Source organism: Rhagoletis pomonella, unplaced genomic scaffold (genome assembly GCF_013731165.1).
Source record: "Rhagoletis pomonella isolate Grant_MI unplaced genomic scaffold, Rhpom_1.0 Rhpom_scaffold_00003, whole genome shotgun sequence".
Taxonomy (NCBI): Eukaryota; Metazoa; Arthropoda; class Insecta; order Diptera; family Tephritidae; genus Rhagoletis; species Rhagoletis pomonella.
Window position 1 is genome coordinate 31,827,921 of NW_023458557.1, and position 9,645 is coordinate 31,837,565.

A 9,645-nucleotide genomic window follows, 5' to 3' on the forward strand; every position below is an offset into this window, starting at 1 on the left:
TATATCGATTACAATAGCGGTTATTTAATCAATAACAGTATCGATAAAAATATCGATTATTTTATCGATAGCAATATCGATTATTATATCGATAAAAATATCGAGTTTTATATCGATAACAATATCGAGTTTTATATCGATGACAATATCGGTCTACATCCTAATCCTTTTCTTCATAGTTATCTTTATTTCTGCATATTCCTCTTCACCTTTACCTTAAAGTGTTTAAATTTACCTTGATCTTTGTTTTTGCCTGTATCTCTAGGCATATTTGTTTTTGTTTTTATTCTCAAACCGCTAACCCGCTGAGAAGCATTTCCATGTGCATTATTCCCCTGGAATTTAACAATTTACTCCCAACCAACCAACTCCCTAAAGAAGTTTCACTTCATAAATTCAAGAAATGTTCTTACCCGCTCAGTTGCCCTAATTCTTATTTATCCGTCAATGTCTCCATTTTCGTCTTTATCTTCACTTTTTTCTTCTTTTTTTTTATTTCAACGTTATCATTTATTTCTTCATCTTCATATTTATCTTTATTTCAAAGCTTAATTTCAAATGCGAAGTGAAACAACATGCGAAACATCTCAAATTGAACATGTTGCAGCAACATCTATACACAAATCGGAAATGTTTAAACGACGGTTTAGGCCTTAATTTTCAACCAATTTTGAAACCATAAAAACTCTGCTCATCTAGAGAAAAAAGCCTTTCCTATGGTGTTTTTGGTTTTGAAATCGGTTCGGTAGAATCGCCAAACGAACGGAGACAAAATTTATGTTAGCGTATTAATATATAGATTAACAATACTTGTTAAGGCAATTAAAACACTTTAGAAAACTTGCTAACACAATTGATTTCTGTTTTACAACTTAACTTGTAGCTTACTGATTCACAACTGACTTGGTATGCGCTGTAGCAGCGGCCTTATATACTTGCGCTCGCATTCATGGCAACTCTAGAAAATTCTGCCGTCTATCGCACATTCTCTCATTCTCTCGCTGTTCGCAGTATTCATCCACTTAACGTTTCTCGCTGTCGAATATTCTACGTCATTCCTCGAACAGTCTGCCATTTTCTTGTTGTTCGCTTCGCGTTGCCGCAGTATTCGTCATTGTAGTATTATTTGAGTAGGGTTGCCACTTTTTTTTTTAATTATATGATCTTCACCGTTCGTTGGACTAAAATATGAGGTACCAAATGAAACGATATGGTCTCCGGATGTGCAATAACATGTATCGAATGAAACAATTCATTTATGTTTTAATTGTATTGAATTTATTTTACTGAGCAACTCAATGTCGCTTTGTAGGTTCTTTTACAATTGAATTCTTAGCCTAACATATTGGGGTATTTATGGGAAATAATTGCTGCATAAGCATAAATAATATTATAAATAAATTGAAGCTTAAAGTTAATTGCTTGACGGTTTGGCACGTGTGCCTGACAATGCGTGAGTTCTATATTCAAAATATTCAAACAACTGAAATATGAAACCCTTGTTGTTATGAATAAATTAAATAATTATAAACGTTAAGCATGGTCGACTTTCAGTTACACTACACCTCCTTTTTTAAAAGAATGCTCATACAGAGTTTATTGTATGAACATTCCTATTTAGCAAGTAATTAAATATAATAATAGTTTATAAATTTATTTAAACTAAAAAAAAAATAGTTTTAATGATTATATATCTTAATTCTATTTTTATGTACAATTTGGGTTTTTCCCGTTTTCTTATCAGTTATAGTTACATTATTTTTAAAATCTATATTATTAATTTTAAATGGTCCTTTGTATTGTGGGTCCAATTTGTGCCCTGATTCGTTTCTTAGCAAAACTAAATCACCTATTTTAAAGTTATAATCTAAAACTTTTTTATCAAAATAAGATTTTTGTACTATCTTAGCTTGTTCTATCATATCCCTTGCTCTTTTATGAGATATTTCTAACCTAAATCTAATTTCCTTAGCGTAATTATCTAAATTATAAAGTGGGCTTATTTTGTCAAACTGATCAAATTGTTGAAACCCATTTGGAAGTTTTCCAAAAACTAGCTCGTATGGACAATAGTCATGTACAGTTGATGGTGTTGTATTAATGCAGTATGTAAAATACTTAAGCCACTCATCCCAATCACTTTTGTCTATCGATACATATGACCTTACATATTGGTTAAACGCTTTATGTGATTTCTCGACCGTCCCTAACGTCTGGTGGTGGTGGGCGGTTGATGTTAGTTTTTCTATATTTAAAAGTTTGCATATTTCTTCTAAAAGTGAATTTTTATATTCCGTGCCCATGTCCGATATGAACGTCTTCATAGGACCGTAGACGAGAATAAAATTATCAAAAATTGCCTTAGCTATAGTTTTTGCATTTTTATCTTTAGTTGGTATTGTCACTAAATATTTAGTCATGTCACATATTATCGTGACTGCGTATGCATTTCCATTTTCTGACAATGGTAGCGGGCCGATTGTGTCAACGAATATTGTATCAAATGCCTTGTTTGGTGTTGGCGTCAAAGTCATTGGACTTTTTATATGTTTTGTGACTTTGGTTATTTGACACTTATGACAATTCTTAACATATTTCGTAATTGTTTTAGTCATGTGTTTCCAGTAATAGTATCTTTTTATTTTATTCAAGGTTCTTGAAATGCCACAATGACCTCCTTCTGCCGGGACATCATGATATCTTTTTAATATACTTTCAATTGTTTTTGCATCTTTATAATTTATTTGGGTCACCTCATTCAGTAGCGCTACTTTCATTTTAATTAATTTCTTATTGCCCATTTCTTTAAATTCATTTATAGAGACAAATTCGAAAATTTTCTCACTAGGTGCCACTTGTAATTTGTCAATTGAATGCTTATCGGCCACATCATCGAGCCTAGAGAAAAATTGACCTAAGTCAAATTTCCCTTTAACAAACCAATCATTGATTTGTATATATGTTTTAATAGATTTACCCCGTTTGATATAGCATGTCTTAAGTGTAATCTTTAATTTATAGTATTTTCTCACGTCAGTGTTATTAATAGGTACATATATACTGGGCTTATCATATGTATTAGATTGATGCGTTTTAATTGTGTTTGATTAAGAGAACTTTTGTTTGTCATAGATCTTGTTTGCATTTTGTATAAAGTGTTATTTTTAACATTTATATCTTTTAAATCGTCAATTGTAATGCGTGATAATGCATCCGCAACATAGTTGTCTTTTCCCCTAAGGTACTCTACCACAAAGTCATATTCTTCAAGATGAAGTCTCATTCTAGTTAGTTTTGAGCTAGGGTTTTTCATTGAAAATAGGTAAGATAGTGGCCTATGATCTGATCTTACCAGAAAATTTGTTCCGTAAATGTATGGTTTAAAATATGTTATTGCCTAATGTATGGCGGTTAATTCTTGTTCAATTGTTGACTTATTGCTTTCTCCTTTTGTGAAAGTTCTAGATGCATATGCCACCGGCAATTGTTTTCCCTCATATTCTTGTGTTAGTACAGCACCACATGTGTGTTTGCTTGCGTCAGTAGTTATACAAAATTGTTTGCTGAAATCTGGGTACTGTAACAATGTAGGACTTATGCCTTTTTAAGGTGCTCGAAAGCATTATTACATTCTAGTGTCCACTGAAAAGGTACTCCTTTCTTTGACAATCTAGTGAGATGTCTTGAGTATTCAGAGAAATTTTTTATAAACCTCCTGTAGTAGTTACAGAATGCTACAAATCTTTTCGCACTATCTGCATCTGTAGGTATAGGGTAATTTTTAATTACTGAAAATTTTTTGTCGTCGGGGAGTATGCCTTTGTCAGTGCACTTATGTCCTAAATAAGTCACCTCGCGCATATAAAATGAACATTTTTCAGGATGTAATTTTAAGTTGCGCTTGCGATGTATTTCTTGATTAGGTATCAGTACTTCTTGAAAAGGAGTAGAAAGTTTCACCCTTCTTATAACTTCTGACATAGCTGGGAGTGTTATGTCATCGTTACAAGTAGTTATAATTGGTATTTCAATGTGCATTTGGAATTTTTCTGGTCTGAGGGTTAGGAAATCTTGATTCTCATTGAATTCAAGTAGACAATTGTATTTTTTCGTAAAGTCCATTCCAATAATGCCATCACACGGTATTGGGAAATCGTTTTGTACTACATGAAACTCGTGTGGTATTAAGTAATTTTTAAACTTTAAATCGAAAAATGTTGTGCCTATTGAATTGATTTTTCCTTGTCCAATGCCTTGTAGTGTTGTAATGTGTTTTTTGTTTATGTGTTTAAGTGTATCTTGGTCATGTTTAATTATGGAAATGTCTGCTCCTGTGTCAACTAGTAGTGTTATGGCGGTGTTAGTGTGAGCAATTCTGACTTGTATGTAAATGCTAAAGTTAAGGTTAAGATTGTATATTTTGTAGTCCGAGTTTATCTTAGGGGAATGTCCGGGTTTTCCGAACTATTGTTGTCTGTTTGGGTCATTCTAATATTCCTTGTATTACCTCGGTAGGTATTTCTGTTTTGACCTCTATTATTATAGTTATTTCCACTATAATTGCTGTTTTGGCCATTGTGGTTTCTTTGAACATTGGTTCTATTTTGAAACCTTCTTCCAAAATTTCTATTGTTTTGGAATCTGTTGCCAAATTGTCTTTGTCGGTAGTGCAAAATGGTATTTTGTTGGCCTGTAGCTTCTGTACAACTTCCAACAAATTTGCTTATTACTTCATTCATGTCAGTAAACTGACCTGCTTCCATAATAAGTTTGACTTTTTCTAATGTGCAATTTTTAGTTATTGGCCTTACGGCTGCTTGTGTCGCATATTTACTTGCCAAATTTAAGTTTATGCCGTCATTTATATATGTATTTTCTAATGATTTTGTTAGTGTTTCTATTTCATTGCAGTAATTTGTAGCAGTTTTGCTACTTTGTCTTATATTCATAAGTTTTGCAGTCACTTCTTCTACTGACTCACCTTTTACGGTGGTGCGTAGTTTGGTACTGATTTCCGCAATTGTATTTTCATTGTCAATTAAATTTCTCGAATTTCCTTTAAATTTAGTCTTAATTAAGGAAATGGCTATTGCCTCAGGTTCGCCTTTTACCGCATCAACCAGAGTTAGTGCGTCAAGGAATGAACGTAAATTTTCTGATTAGCCATCAAAATCAGGTATAAGCTTTGTTGCTGTATTTATAAATTCTACTACTGTCTGTGTCATTGTGGGAGTTTGTATAATTTCTTGTAGTGGTGTAAATGATATTTCCTCGTGTAGTGACGTTGGGATATCTATTGTAATTCCTTTTCTTGAGGCTACCGTTATGAGTTTTTCCCTAATGTCAAGAAAGAATGTTTCAGCTGCTACGTTATGACCTTGTGTAAGTCTATTATAGTTGACATTTAGAAAAACTCTAAGTTTTTCAAGTGTGCTGACTAGGTTATTGATATGCTTATTAAGTGTCTCTGTCTTTATTTCCCTGTCGTTGTTTGGGCACTTATGTGTTTTCAAAAATTCCTCTCTAATTTGTCTAGCTTTAATTAATATTTGGTTCCAGTCCATTACCTTTGGTTGAACCTTTTATTGTAACAGTGGGTAATAAATTTGTTAGACTTGGTCTAAATCATTGCTTCTACTGGCTGTATATTTTTTTTTAAGCACCTATTGTGCATTCTATACAATTTAAAGCAAATATTTGCTACTAAAAGGGCTACTATTACAAATAACAAGATGGTTATAACTTCCAAGTCGGGGGACGTTACGTCAACTTTGTTGATAACATTTGCAGTAGAGTCTACTGTTTTTACGTCTAATAGACCCATTTTAGGCCAAGTTTGTAGTATTTGTATTGGTATGTCCAGTTTTAAATTTTTCTAATTGTCTCCTATCATATAAGTTTTTTAAAAATTTTATGTAACTATAACCCTCTTTTTTTTAATTAATTCTTATTTTAGTAAATTTTTAATTAACATTTATTTATTTTTATTGATAAAATTTTGGCTTAATATTTAAAAAAAAGTCATAAAATTTTTTTTTTTTTTTTTTTTTAAAAAGTAAGATTGAAAGTAACTTAAGAAATGTATTGTATATGTATATAAAAAAAAATATTTTTGTCACGAGCGAAAATTCGCTTACTGGCCCTATGAGTGCGGATTGACGCACATCAGTTTTTGTTTGCTTATAATATAATTTATATTTTTTATTATTTTTTTTTTAATTTTGCTTTCTATTTACTAAATACTGCTCCATCAGGAATTCTACCTCTGAGATTCTACTCCATATTTTAGTTGCTGCATCCCATGGTGGTGGCGGCCTTGTATTAACTGTTCTTAGTAGGATTGCCTTCTCCCGTTTTAGTTTTTGCATGTAACCTCCTCTTCTTTTTGGCTTTTGTGCTTTTGGAATGGTAATTTCATCTGTTGTCTTTCTGCTGGTTCTTTTTCTATATTCCTCGAGAGTTATTGGTTGTGGTCCTTCCTTCATCACGCAGCTGACGGATCTTTGTGGCTGATCCACGTCAGGACAAATTAGTTTTAAGCTGACTGTCCGTCAGGCTTTTTTGTTTGATGATTGATTGATCTTTTTTTTTTTTTTTTGTTTTGGCTGATAAGCACAAAGTTTTAAAAATGTTGCAATTTAAGCAAACCAGGATTCAGGCTGATCTGTGCAGCAAAGCACTAGACTGCCACTGTGCAATTCAAATCTAAGCACCGGTTGGCAGGATAGCTTTTTTGCAAATTAATTTTCGCAAAAAAGCTGGCAGGATCGCCATGTATCGAATGAAACAATTCATTTATGTTTTAATTGTATTGAATTTATTTTACTGAGCAACTCAATGTCGCTTTGTAGGTTCTTTTACAATTGAATTCTTAGCCTAACATATTGGGGTATTTATGGGAAATAATTGCTGCATAAGCATAAATAATAACGTAAAGCAAAACAAAGCAAGCATAAACAGCCGAAACAAAAAGATTATTATTGTTGCTGTTCCAGTTATTGTGTTTACTTCCACATCGCATTCATCAGCTGCTCCTTTATCAGCTGTTCCATTATCAGCTGCTCCTTATCATCTACTCTCGGGTCAGGTGATATTCAAACTTTAGCTGGAGCGACATCTATCGGTGTTATCCATACAATAGCTGTGAGCGCCATCTGTTGGTGAGTCTTGAAGCCTTTAGAGAGTTACTGATCTGCGAACATGAACAAGAGGACTAAGAACATACGCATTGTCCACCAATCGCCCCCAACGACACCAGCCCTACTGAATAATGCGAAACCCAGTGACAGTTCACCTTCTTCATGGATATTACGAATTGAAGCAAAGATAGATAGTGTGGTCAGTCAGCTGACAACACGTATCAAGGAGTTTGAAGATAGAATGATGCAGAGGTTTGGTGAGATGGCTGCTGATGTGCAAACTGTCAAGATGAAAGTGACAAAGCTGGAAGATCGCGTAGCGAAAACAGAGCGTGAGTGTATACAGGTACCAGAGCTCAGGAAAGAGTTGTATCTATTAAGTTCAAGAGTTGGAGAATATGATAATATCTCCGTTGCTAATGACTTAATAATTAATGGTATACGGCAAACTCATGACGAAAAGCTGAGCGATGTATTCAATGATATTTGCAAAGCTGTTCAAACAAATGCGCCCCCACTCGTGCTGTATTCCGTGTGCACAATAGCAACAAGCAGAGCAACAACAACAAGCAGAGCTCACCTATCGTCATCAAGCTGGTCTCTGCGGGCGATCGTTCACCACCATTTATGGCCCTGGCGAAATTCTATAAGCAGAACAAAACGGGAATCATGCTGCGTGACATCGGTCGTCATACAGATGAGCGCATATATATTAACGAAAGCCTGACGAAAAATAATCGCGAGCTACTTCAGTTCGCATTGCAGCTGAAGAGGCAGAAGCGTATATTTTCTGCTTTCTCTTTTCGTGGTAATATTTATGTTCGACTTCAAAAACAAGGCGAATCAATGAAAGTGTCCAACAGAGATGAAATTGAAAGCGTTGCGGCAAAAGGTGCATGACTACCGTGTGCATGTCAAACTTATTTACTCCTCATATATTCGTTTATTTTTACTTATCCTAGGCATGATTCAATAATACAAGGTTAGATAATTGTTGACAGCTGCGGTTTGACACTCCCTTACAAAAGGTTGCATTTACGAAGGACAGAGAAAGGGCAAGAATGCAATCCCTTGTTGCGAAAATGGTGGTAGAAAAGTACGCAAAGTAGGCAATTAGTAGTGAAATTCCTTTCATAAATTCTAATGTATTTGCTGGAAATCTGGCATTTTAAACGAAATGTTGAACGTAATATTACTATATCTACGTGAATTACGTAATTTATATGCTATTTAGCCGTATAAAACTGCAAAATGACTTAAAATTAAAATAAGACTACTATGAGATTGATGTAAACATCCAATGCTTATGTTTTCATCAGTTAAATATGCTTCATATGCATATACAAATAAACATATTGCACAAATGCTTATACTTTTATTTCACACCAAAGCTACACTGTTTCCATGTAAATTTGCAAAGAAGCAACACGGTGCCACTGCTAAGGGAGCGGTGCGAGAGAGACAACTGTCACTTTATCGAACCTTGTATTATTGAGCCATATATCCTAGGTTAATAAACACTCCGCTTTGTCTCCCTTCTTACTCAGCCTAATGATTGTAAACCCAGTTAACAAAAATGTCTTCGGTGTTGGTGAAAACCACAAGATGTTAGTAGATATACTGTGTAGGCAGACTTCAGGTCTTAACGTGGTTCATTTCAATGCGCGAAGCCTTAGTGGTGATAAACTGGACTACGTTAGGCATGTTTTTGAGGAATCCTTGGTTGATGTAATTTGTGTTACTGAAACCTGGTTCTGCCCCTCTGTCCTTGATTTATCCTACAGCATTCCAGGCTATAATCTTCTTCGTCACGATCGAAACTCTAAAAGGGGGGGTGGCGTTGCAATATATAGCAAATCATCTATAAAAGTACGTCTATTGGCTGAATCTTTCAACTCTTGTACTGAGTTCATTATAGCTGAAGTCTCTGATGGAGTAACAAGCATTTTAGTGGCGTGTGTGTATAATCCCCGAAAGTGTAGTTTATTAGACTAATTTTTTGTTGAACTGTCTGTGTATCTAATTGACTATGAAATTTATGTGATTTGTGGTGATTTCAATGTGAACCTGCTCCAAAGCGACACCTATTATGATCAACTACTTGATCATGTTACCGCCGTAGGTCTTTCCATAGTTAATAAATCTGTACCGACGAGATTTGCTAAATAATTGTAACCCCAGCCTCTTGGATTATTTTATTACATCTAGTCTCAACCATGTCCTCAAATTTGACCAATTATTCTTTATATCTGACCACGACCTGATTTTCTGTTCAATAAATGTTATGTTTAATCGTCCCTCTGTTAGTAACACATTTATGTATCGTGACTATAAGTCTGTAAATATGAATGAGCTATGTCAAAGCCTCTCAAGTGTGAATTGGAATGACTGTTGGTATTGTGATTCAGTGGATGAAAAACTTATATTTTTTAATAACAACTTGACAAATATTTTCGAAAATCATATTCCTCTTCGTATGGCACGAGCAACCAATCCATCTTGCCCT